We start from the raw sequence: 11,659 nt of genomic DNA on the forward strand, positions 1-11,659 counted from the left end.
AGTTTTGCTCTTGTTACCCAATGAAATTGTTTCTCTGATTTCATTTTCAGATGGTGTCTTGTAGATGTATAGAAATACAAGTGATAAATGATTCTATTAACCTTTTATGCTTCAGCCTTGCTGAACACTATTTTTTTTTTTTTTTTTTTTGAGATGGAGTTTCACTCTTGTTGCCCAGGCGGGAGTGCAATGGCGCAATCTTGTCTCACTGCAACCTCTGCCTCCCGGGCTCAAGTGATTCTCCTGCCTCAGCCTCCCAAGTAGCTGGGATTACAGGCATGCACCACCATGCCTGGCTAATTTTGTATTTTTAGTACAGATGGGCTTTCTCCATGTTGGTCAGGCTGGTGATGCACCCGCTTCAGCCTCCCAAAGTGCTAGGACTACAGGCATGAGCCACCATGCCCAGCCAGATTAGTATATTTTTAAAAGAATTTTTCATATTTTTTTATTTTTTATTTTTTTTGAGACAGAGTCTCACTCTGTTGCCCAGGCAGTGGCACAATCGTTGCTCACTGCAACCTCCACCTCCTGGGTTCAAGTGATTCTCATTCAAGTGCCTAAGCCTCCTAAGTAGCTGGGATTACAGGAGCCCACCACCATGCTCAGCTAATGTTTGTATCTTTAGTAGAGATGGGGTTTCACCATGTTGTTCAGGCTGATCTCGAACTCCTGACCTCAGGTGATCCACCTGCCTTGGCCTCCCAAAGTGCTGGGATTACAGGTGTGAGCCACCACTCCCGAACAGAACAACTTTTTTTTGATGTGGATTTTAAAATGCCTCCCCTTCTTTCAACATTGATTAAGTCCCTTCTACATGCCACACACTGTATGTGTGAAATAGTCCCAACTCTCAATGAGTGTAGGCAGATACACAAACAAGAGCTTAAGGAAGTCAGTTTTCTGAGACCATACTGCTGGACAGTATATGAACCTGGGATACAAACCCACCTCTATTTGACCTCAAATTTCATCCTGGGGTGGTTTTAATTTTATTCTGGGAATTTGAGTCATTGAACCATAAAAAGGTGAAAAGTCTCTGTCAGATGTGTGTGTAGTGGTCTGTACAACAAGGAAGGACTGAAGGAAGTAATCAAACCAATTAAGAGACTTTCTCTAAAGGCAGAGTAATGCTAAGGGCAGTGGCAGTGACAAAAGTGGAGGAAAAAGTCTGTGATCATTTGGGAGACAGAATAGGAAGTGCTTGGTCATGAGATGTGAAAGAAGACAGGAAGTAGAGGGAAAACAGAGCTGCTCAGGCTCTGCTGGGGAAGATTGAATGTAGGAAGAGAAATGGGTAAGGAGGAAAAGATAGTTTTTTACTCTCAGTGTCACATTAAAATGGAACTCTCTGGTCAAAAGTTGAATATAAACCTCTGTAGGCTAAGTCCATTTGTGACATCCCAACATATGTTTTCAAAAATAACACACATACTAAATCAAGCCATTAAGAGTAACTGAGGAAATTTCCTAAAATTTACATGCTAAAAATGTCACCATTTTTCATTTATTACTTTCAAGGAGCAACTTTGAATCTATGGTTACAGCAAGTGAGGCATCTTGTATAAAATAAAGCTAATACATGAAAAAAGGCATTTAAAGTAGTTTTTTCCAATTCTGTGAAGAAAGTCATTGGTAGCTTGATGGGGATGGCATTGATAAAGTTCATATGGAACCAAAAAAGAGCCCGCATCGCCAAGTCAATCCTAAGCCAAAAGAACAAAGCTGGAGGCATCACGCTACCTGACTTCAAACTATACTACAAGGCTACAGTAACCAAAACAGCATGGTACTGGTACCACAACAGAGATATAGATCAATGGAACAGAACAGAGCCCTCAGAAATGATGCTGCATATCTACAACTATCTGATCTTTGACAAACCTGACAAAAACAAGAAATGGGGAAAGGATTCCCTATTTAATAAATGGTGCTGGGAAAACTGGCTAGCCGTATGTAGAAAGCTGAAACTGGATCCCTTCCTTACACCTTATACAAAAATTAATTCAAGATGGATTAAAGACTTACATGTTAGACCTAAAACCATTAAAATCCTACAAGAAAACCTAGGCAATACCATTCAGGACATAGGCGTGGGCAAGGACTTCACGTCTAAAACACCAAAAGCAATGGCAACAAAAGCCAAAATTGACAAATGGGATCTAATTAAACTAAAGAGCTTCTGCACAGCAAAAGAAACTACCATCAGAGTGAACAGGCAACCTACAGAATGGGAGAAAATTTTTGCAACCTACTCATCTGACAAAGGGCTAATATCCAGAATCTACAATGAACTCAAACAAATTTACAAGAAAAAAACAAACAACCCCATCAAAAGGTGGGCAAAGGACATGAACAGACACTTCTCAAAAGAAGACATTTATGCAGCCAAAAAACACATGAAGAAATGCTCATCATCACTGGCCATCAGAGAAATGCAAATCAAAACCACAGTGAGATACCATCTCACACCAGTTAGAATGGCCATCATTAAAAAAACAGGAAACAACAGGTGCTGGAGAGGATGTGGAGAAATAGGAACACTTTTACACTGTTGGTGGGACTGTAAACTAGTTCAACCATTGTGGAAGTCAGTGTGGCGATTCCTCAGGGATCTAGAACTAGAAATACCATTTGACCCAGCCATCCCATTACTGGGTATATACCCAAAGGACTATAAATCATGCTGCTATAAAGAGACATGCACACGTATGTTTATTGCGGCACTATTCACAATAGCAAAGAGTTGGAACCAACCCAAATGTCCAACAACGATAGACTGGATTAAGAAAATGTGGCACATATACACCATGGAATACTATGCAGCCATAAAAAATGATGAGTTCGTGTCCTTTGTAGGGACATGGATGAAACTGGAAAACATCATTCTCAGTAAACTATCGCAGGGACAAAAGACCAAACGCCGCATGTTCTCACTCATAGGTGGGAATTGAACAATGAGAACTCATGGACACAGGAAGGGGAACATCACATTCTAGGGACTGTTGTGGGGTGGGGGGAGGGGGGAGGGACAGCATTAGGAGATATACCTGATGCTAAATGACGAGTTAATGGGTGCAGGAAATCAACATGGCACATGGATACATATTTAACAAACCTGCACATTGTGCACATATACCCTAACACCTAAAGTATAATTAAAAAAAAAAAAAAAAAGCATTTAAAATTCTATTGTTCTCAGAGAATGGAGAAAGCAACTGAAGCTATGGGTGTGGAGGTGACTGCCTTGAGAAGTTGTGTACAGTAAGGAGAACTGGGAAGAAAGAAGACCTAGAGAATAGGGTGATTTACACGGCATTAAGTGAAGCTTGCAAAAGTGAGCCCTGGGAGTCAAGAGACATGTGTATCAATCAGGAATGGCTGCTCCTGTGAGTTGTTAGAAAGGAGGTGATGCCTTCTTCTCATTTCTATAACAGCAGCACCTAGCACAGTGCCTGTTCAATAGGTACTCAACATGTATTATCCCAATGCAGAGTCAAATTTTGCCAGGAGGGCAGGAAAGCTACAAATCAGCTATGGCAACTTAGTGATTGGGCTTGTGTGTGTGTGTGAGCGAGCTGGATGTCAGGCAGTGGGTAAAGTAGTGAACTGGAGGTGAGAAAACAATGACACAAACTCAGGGCTTCTTTTCCCAAGTATTTGGCTGAGAAGAGAGATGTAGTATTAAAGGGAGATATGTGGTAAAGGAAGCCTTTTATTCCAAGATTCAACAAAAGTGTGAGTATACTTCTATGTTAAAGGGAAAGAGCCAAAAGAGAAAACACATTTTTGAGGTTAGAAGAGAAGGAAGAATGAATGCAGAAGGGCCCCAAAAGGCACAGGTGCATGCAATCCAGATCAGGGACAGATTAGCTTTGGCCTCCTACAAAAGCAAGAAGGGAGAAAGGACCATGTGACTCTAGAGATATTTCTGGTAAAGGAAAGGTTTAGGAAAAGATCTTTTGATGACCTTTATTTTAACAGACTTTTTTTTTTTTTTTTGAGATGGAGTCTTGCTCTGTCACCCAGGCTGGAGTGCAGTGGCACAATCTCGGCTCACTGCAACCTCTGCCTCCTGGGTTCACGCCATTCTCCTGCCTCAGCCTCCTGAGTAGTTGGGACTACAGGCACCCATTACCATGTCCAGCTAATCTTTTGTATTTTTAGTAGAGATGGGGGTTTCACCGTGTTAGCCTGGATGGTCTCGATCTCTTGACCTCGTGATCCGCCTGCCTTGGCCTCCCAAAGTGCTGGGATTACAGGCGTGAGCCACTGCGCCCGGCTACAGACTTTAAAAAAAAAAAAACAAAAAAAAACACTACTGTGGGAAAAAGGATATTATGTATAGAAAAGTCTACACTTCTTGATACAACTAACTAAAAAAAAGCCTGATACACCAAACAAAACCCAAATAATGTCTTCCCTAAAAGTGGGTAACTTGAAAAGCAATTCGAGCAAAAATCAAGGAGTTCAATTATAAATAAGTATATCAACAAAGTCAAAGATAGGTTTTATTTTTCCCACAAGAAGTTAAAAGAAATAACAGCAACTTTAGAGGAAGAGGAAAAAATAATAAGAAAATTATTTGCAGTTGCAAAATGTGTGAATATTTACAAACTCTAACATATAACAACAAAACGGACCAGAAGAATCATCATCATAGGAAGCAAAGGGTCATTTCGAAAATCAGAGGAGGGATGATTCATATTTTATTTAATTCTGTGGAAAAAATTTAAGTAACATTTGAGGACAAAAATAAGTGATATGTTGAAATGCGGGAAACCACAGTGGAAGGTAAAAGAATTCCAGAAAGCTCAGTTTCAGTAACCAGTATCTAGTAAAATCTTCAGGACCTAGAGGCTACAATCTGCATTAATAGTGTCTGAAGACCTAGAAATGTCATTAAATACCATTTTGGATAATTCTTGTAGACTTGAGATGATGTCTATTTAAAGTTACAAAATAGTGCCTGTATTTCTGTATTCATTACAGAAAACAACTGGATATGGAAAAGAAACTAACATGCTATGCCACAATCTCTAAAGAAAGATTAGGGAAGTTTCAGCTTAAAGCAAGAATAATCACAATAAAGTCTTACAACCCTTTGCAAGCGTATAGGAAAAACATACAAAAAGTTTGTAATCATCTTTTCTTAAGCTAAGAGAACAGAAAAAACAAGAAAAAATAAATTATAAAATGAAACTTTGGTTTAGAGGTAAGAAACATTTGATGACAGTCAAGAGATCAGGGTTGTACAGTGTATTATGCGAATGTTGTGGCTTATTGGTTTCATCTTGGATATCATAACCTGACATTTTGTAAAAGTGATTTTTCATGGGAATTTTTTCAGGTGCCATATAAAGTCCTGTCCCAATAGAAGCGAATAATAATCTTCCATATTCTTGAGATATCTTAATGAATGGCATCTTCTACAGTCTTCCATTGTTTAGTCCTTGGAGATACACTCATTAGTGACTGTTAAGGTACCTGAGTTATTAGGTGCCTATAGACTATGCCCAGTGACATGTGCATTAGATACATGCTCCCTAGCTGCGTTGACACTGACTGAAGCTGTGAGGTTTTACAATGACATGTCAACAAATACATATGCTCAGATTTGCCATTTATCAAGAGGTCTTCACACTATCAATTATGCAGTTATCATTCTACACACAGGCAGTGACAAAGGGAGTAAAAAACCACAGCCATGGCTCGGGAGACCAATGTACCTCCAGAAGAGTCCCGTGGGTCCAGAAGCCCTTTGGATGCTGGTCAGAGGCTCCTCTTGGGCAGAGATCACAGCAGCAGCCAAGAGGTCTGGAGAAATCCTTAGAGTTCTCATGGACAAAGCTTGTGAAGGCATCTTAGACAAGACCTTGTCTTTGCTGGTTTTATGATCCTCTGCAGATGGGTCTATTCTCATTATCTCAGCCACCTTTCACTTCCTATCAGTTCAGTTCAGGCCTCTCATGATCCCAGGCAGCAGTAGTTGTTATCACGTGAGTTCATTCATATATGTTTATCTTTTTGGGGATCGGGGGACAACTTCACTGTGGACTTAATTCTACTGGAGATGAGTGACCCCATTTTAAGACAACAGGATCACAAATTATTATCACATATCATCAGGGCAGACAATAGCTACTCCCTGGGGCTGAAAGCAAGTAACTCCATTTATTCTGCAAACATTCTGTCTTGATTATGGTGCCAGTTGCTGCGAGGGATTTCCTTTCCACCACCTGTTTTTCACAAGGTTTGAGTCTGAACTGCTAACATTCTACTGATTTGTGGGTGAAGGGACTGACTGCACCATCCTAGCCTGTTAGAGCCCTTGCCCCAATACTTCCACTTTGTTTTCCACCTTGTCCAGAACTACAGTCCATTAATCCCCTCATTTTCTCTCTTAAGAGAATAAACAGGCCAGGCGCGGTGGCTCATGCCTGTAATCCCAGCACTTTGAGAGGCCGAGGTGGGCGGATCATCTGAGGTCAGGAGTTCCAGACCAGCTTCACCTACATAGTGAAACCTCATCTCTACTAAAAAAAATCACAAAAACTAGCCGGGCGTGGTGGCAGGTGCCTGTAATCCCAGCTACTTGGGAGGCTGAGGCAGGAGAATCCCTTGAACCCAGGAGACGGAGGTTGCAGTGAGCCAAAACTGTGCCACAGCACTCCAGCCTGGGTGACAGAGCAAGACTTCCTCTCAAAAAAAAAAAAAAAAACAGAGAGAGAGAGAATAAACAACAGATCTCACGTACACACCCACATCCCTCTTACCCCAAATACCAAACACACAAAAATCTAATCTGTCTCCTTCTACCTAAGCAATTTTAGATAGTCACTTTCTCATAATTACCTTAAGCTCCCTGACTTGCCGCTCGTCCTCTTTCTGGCAAAATCTCATCCCTGGATGAGCCCCACTTTGTGTTTGCTCAATGACACCACTCAGCTGAACCAGAAAAAATATCAAAAAGTGGTCAGAGATATCATCATAAATTCAAATTACTTATACAAAAATTGGCCCTAAATGTTTCCAGAAATCAATAAAAGTTGTGTTTCTCCAATGACATCATTTCTTCAGAAACCCAACATGTATAACCTATTTTTTCTATGTTCTTCTAACATTTATTCAACTTCTCTCATCTGATATGTTGCCAAATCATTCAAAGAGAATATATATCCCATTAGGCAAGAGCCACCATATTCTCATCACCTGAGAAAATAATATGCACAGGATGCGCCCACCTCACCTTTCTCAGCCTCATCGTGTCAGAAAAAGTACCCCTCCTTTTGTCACAATACAAATCTGAGATAAAAGATTTAGATGGCCTGTAATTCCAGCACTTGGGGAGACCAATGCAGGCAGATTGAGTCTAAGAGTTCGAAAGAAGCCTAGGCAACTTAGGGAAACTGCATCACTCAAACAAATACAAACCATTAGCCTAGCATGGTGGTGTAGTGGCACATGCCTGTAGTCCCAGCTACTCAGGGTGGGGAGCACTGAGGTGGGAGGATCACCTGAGCTGGAAGGTTGTGGCTGCAGTGAGCCATGATCACGTCACTGCACTCCAGCCAGGGCAACAGATACTTTTAAAAGGATCTTCTCTGTTAAAAATAATCAAATAAACAGGTGGCCATGAGGCTGAGGTGGCGGCAGTACACTCAATTCCTCCTTAAATAAACCAAAATTTGACTCAGTGTAAATAATAAAAGGAAACTTAAGCTTAACCAATCAGAAACCACCAACTAACATCTAACTAGAGACTTCCCACTGTAATGTTCCAAATGAGGCCACTGCTCCACTTTACCCAATCAAGTATTTTATTTTTCTTCCACGTTCACCATATAAATTTCTTCCCCCACCCTCCCTAAGCCTCTCTGTTGGACCCCTGAGCTGCTTGCAGTCTGGAGCTGCCTAGTTTATACATTTCTGATGCTCAAATATATTTTCTAATGTTTCAAAATGGCTCTGGTATAGGAGGTTGTTGGTGGAGTGACTCGAGAGTGTACAGGAATTGAGGGCATATGAGATCTCTGGACTCTGCATTCCATTTTACTGTACACTCAAAACTACTCTAAAATAATAATATATCTTTAAAATCTATAACTATCATGTAGCCCTTTTCAAGTCTCCAACTGGTTGGAGCCAGTTCGATTAAAGCTCAGAAAAAACTGGTTAATAAGCTAGTTCTGACCCAACTGGCAAGAAGAGGCAGGAAAGACCCAGGCCAGGGGAGTATATTGCACATGCATGCACCAGGAAACTGAAGGAAGCTTGGAGGCCCTTTAGCCTGGTCCTGAGCCTGCTGAAACTGCAGTTACAGGCACAGATGCCTGGGGCACCAATCTGAATCTGCCCAACATCCCAGGCCACATGAAGACAAATGCGCAGAGTCTCCTCTGCGATCAGTAGCTAAGGATGTTAGGCCATGATTGGACTAGGATGGGAGATGAACTGAGAACTGTAGATTCTGTAGGCTTTTGTTGTCTCTTCCCACCCCGAAGCAACAAGTGATGAACACACACACACACACCACACACACACACACACACACACCCCATAGTGACTAACAGGATCTCCCTCCAGGGAATTTGCAGAGAGGGGAGCAGAAAACATCCCAGGAGCCTTTCACAGCTACTTCCTTGAGCCCCCTTTCAGACAGTGCCGTCTAGACCTGTCTCAGCCCAAGCATCACCACACTGATATACAGAAGCTGGCATCCTTACCTGAAATTCAACATCAAGAAATGATCTCTTCTACTCAACACTGATAGAAATATCTCTAAGCAACGTCCTCATTGGCAGGGGTGGAGTGGGGGAGTTTCTTAAAAAGTGAGGCCTCTGCCTACCACCTAGAGAACCTGGGAATTTCCATCTGTGCCACAAAGTCCAAATCACTGGCCACTGCCCCAGTGTATGGCAGATTAGAACATCTCTCCATTAGATCTGGGTTTCTATTCCATTGAGTGAAACGGCTTTTCTATTACAGGAACAGAATTAGGGATCAAAAGGGTCTTACAACTGAACTCCAGTGTACAGTCTGCACAGACAGTAGGCTTGTGCAAATATGACACAGCGAGGTCCCAGGACCCTTAAGCCAGCTCAATGTACTGAGTTTCAGGAAACAGTGAGATACATTCAGCAAAACAGTGGGCTTCACACTGAAAGAAGTCAATCCAAGTAAACACACATCACACGCACACACGCACACATATACACACACACACACACACCTGCAGACACTCTAGTGGCCAATAGGTCCTCTCACCAAAAACCTGCCATCAGGAGAGCAGAAAGCCTCCCAGGGGTCCACCACTGCCCTTTTTGGAGCCCCTTATCAGCCAGCCAGCCCCAGGACAGCACTGCCTGATCCTGGTCCAGCCCAAATCGCCATCACCCTGTGTTGTGGGAGCTGGCCACTTCACCAGAACCTCTGTGTCAGAAAAATTTCTCTTCCTTTTATGTCCGGAATTGGTGGGTTCTTGGTCTCACTGACTTCAAGAATGAAGCCACGGACCCTCGCGGTGAGTGTTACAGCTCTTAGGGTGGTGCGTCTGGAGTTGTTCGTTCCCTTCTGATGTTCGGATGTGTTTGGAGTTTCTTCCTTCTGGTGGGTTCATGGTCCGGCTGGCTCAGGAGTGAAGCTGCAGACCTTCGTGGTGAGTGTTACAGCTCTTAAAGCAGCACGTCTGGAGTTGTTCGTTCCTCCAGTGGGCTCGTGGTCTCGCTGGCTTCAGGAGTGAAGCTGCAGACCTTCGCAGTGAGTGTTACAGCTCATAAATGCAGTGTGGACCCAAAGAGTGAGCACTAGCAAGATTTATTACAAAGAGTGAAAGAACAAAGCTTCCACAGTGTGGAAGGGGACCGAGCAGGTTGCCACTGCTGGCTCGGGCAGCCTGCTTTTATTCTTTTATCTGGCCCCACCCATGTCCTGCTGATTGGTAAGCCCAGTGGTCTCTTTTGACAGGGCGCTGACTGGTGTGTTTACAATCCTTGAGCTAGATACAGAGTGCTGATTGGTGAATTTACAATCCTTGAGCTAGACATAAAGGTTTTTCCAAGGCCCCACCAGAGTAGTAGCTAGATAGAGTGTCGACTGGTACACTCACAAACCCTGAGCTAGACACAGGGTGCTGATTGGGTGTTTACAAACCTTGAGCTAGATACAGAGTGCCAATTGGTGTATTTACAATCCTTGAGCTAGACATAAAGGTTTTCCAAGGCCCCACCAGAGTAGCTAGATACAGAGTGTCGACTGGTGCATTCACAGACCCCAAGCTAGACACAGGGTGCTGATTGGTGTATTTACAATCCCTGAGCTAGACATAAAGGTTCTCCACATCTCCACCAGACTCAGGAGCCCAACTGGCTTCACCCAGTGGATCCTGCACCGGGGCTGCAGGTGGAGCTGCCTGCCAGTCCCACGCCCGTGTGCCTGCACCCCCAGCCCTTGGGTGGTCGATGGGACTGGGCGCCGTGGAGCAGGGGGCAGTGCTCATCGGGGAGGCTGGGGCTGCACAGGAGCCCACAGAGGCGGGGGAAGGCTCAGCCATGGGGGCTGCAGTCCCGAGGCCCTGCCCTGCGGGAAGGCAGCTAAGGCCTGGTGAGAATTGAGCGCAGTGCCAGTTGGGCTGGCACTGCTGGGGGACCCAGTACACCCTCCACAGCTTGCTTGGCCTGGGTGCTAAGCCCCTCACTGCCTGGGGCTGGCAGGGCCGGCCGGCTGCTCCGAGTGAGGGGCCCGCCAAGCCCACGCCCACCCGGAACTCCAGCTGGCTCGCAAGCGCCACTTGCAGCCCCGGTTCCCGCTCGCGCCTCTCCCTCCGCACCTCCCTGCAAGCTGAGGGAGCCGGCTCCCACCTTGGCCAGCCCAGAAAAGGGCTCCCACAGTGCAGCGGTGGGCTGAAGGGCTCCTCAAATGCCACCAAAGTGGGAGCCCAGGCAGAGGAGGCGCCGAGAGCAAGCGAGGGCTGTGAGGACTGCCAGCACACTGTCACCTCTCACTTTTACAATGATGAGGGGGAACCTTCAGACAGTGTCTGATTAGGGTGGGTGGAGGGGGGGTTTCCAAGAAAGTCAGGCAGGGCAGGGCTGAAGCCCTCTGGGTTACCTGAGTGCTTTTGATATGAAGGCAGGTAAGACTGGACAGGTGGGGGTGTTAGTGAGGGGATGGTCTAGGGTGTGCTGAAGAACTCCACTTGGGCTCTGCACACCAGGGAAAATGACCATAAAACATCCCATCATCACTGCTCAGAGAAGGCTAGATCTGCTGTGAGCTAGAAAGCCATGTGGGGGCAGCTGATGAGTCATCAAATGGGAGAAATCTGAGAGCCATGTGTTCCACAGGCCTCTGGTCCTTGTTCAGGCAGCAGGGCACTGTGAGATGTGGCTCTTGGCCCCTTCCAGCCACCACCTTGATTGCATGCTGCAGGGAAAGAGACTGAAGCCCAAGAATGGGGTCTTGCTCACCATGGGATGATGGCTCAGTGCAGAGCTGAGCTATGCATGGCTCAAGAGGCAGAAGGTGGGGATGACCCAGGCTGAGCTGGGGGATCCAACTGAACATGCACTTACTAAGAAGCTGTGGGCTAAGATGCCTTGGGACCCCAGTCTGGGTCTAGAACTGTAGCAAAACAGGCTACTGGTAAAAGTTCTTGGGA

The sequence above is a fragment of the Nomascus leucogenys genome, unplaced genomic scaffold, assembly GCF_006542625.1.
Source record: "Nomascus leucogenys isolate Asia unplaced genomic scaffold, Asia_NLE_v1 001318F_42262_qpd_obj, whole genome shotgun sequence".
Classification (NCBI taxonomy): domain Eukaryota; kingdom Metazoa; phylum Chordata; class Mammalia; order Primates; family Hylobatidae; genus Nomascus; species Nomascus leucogenys.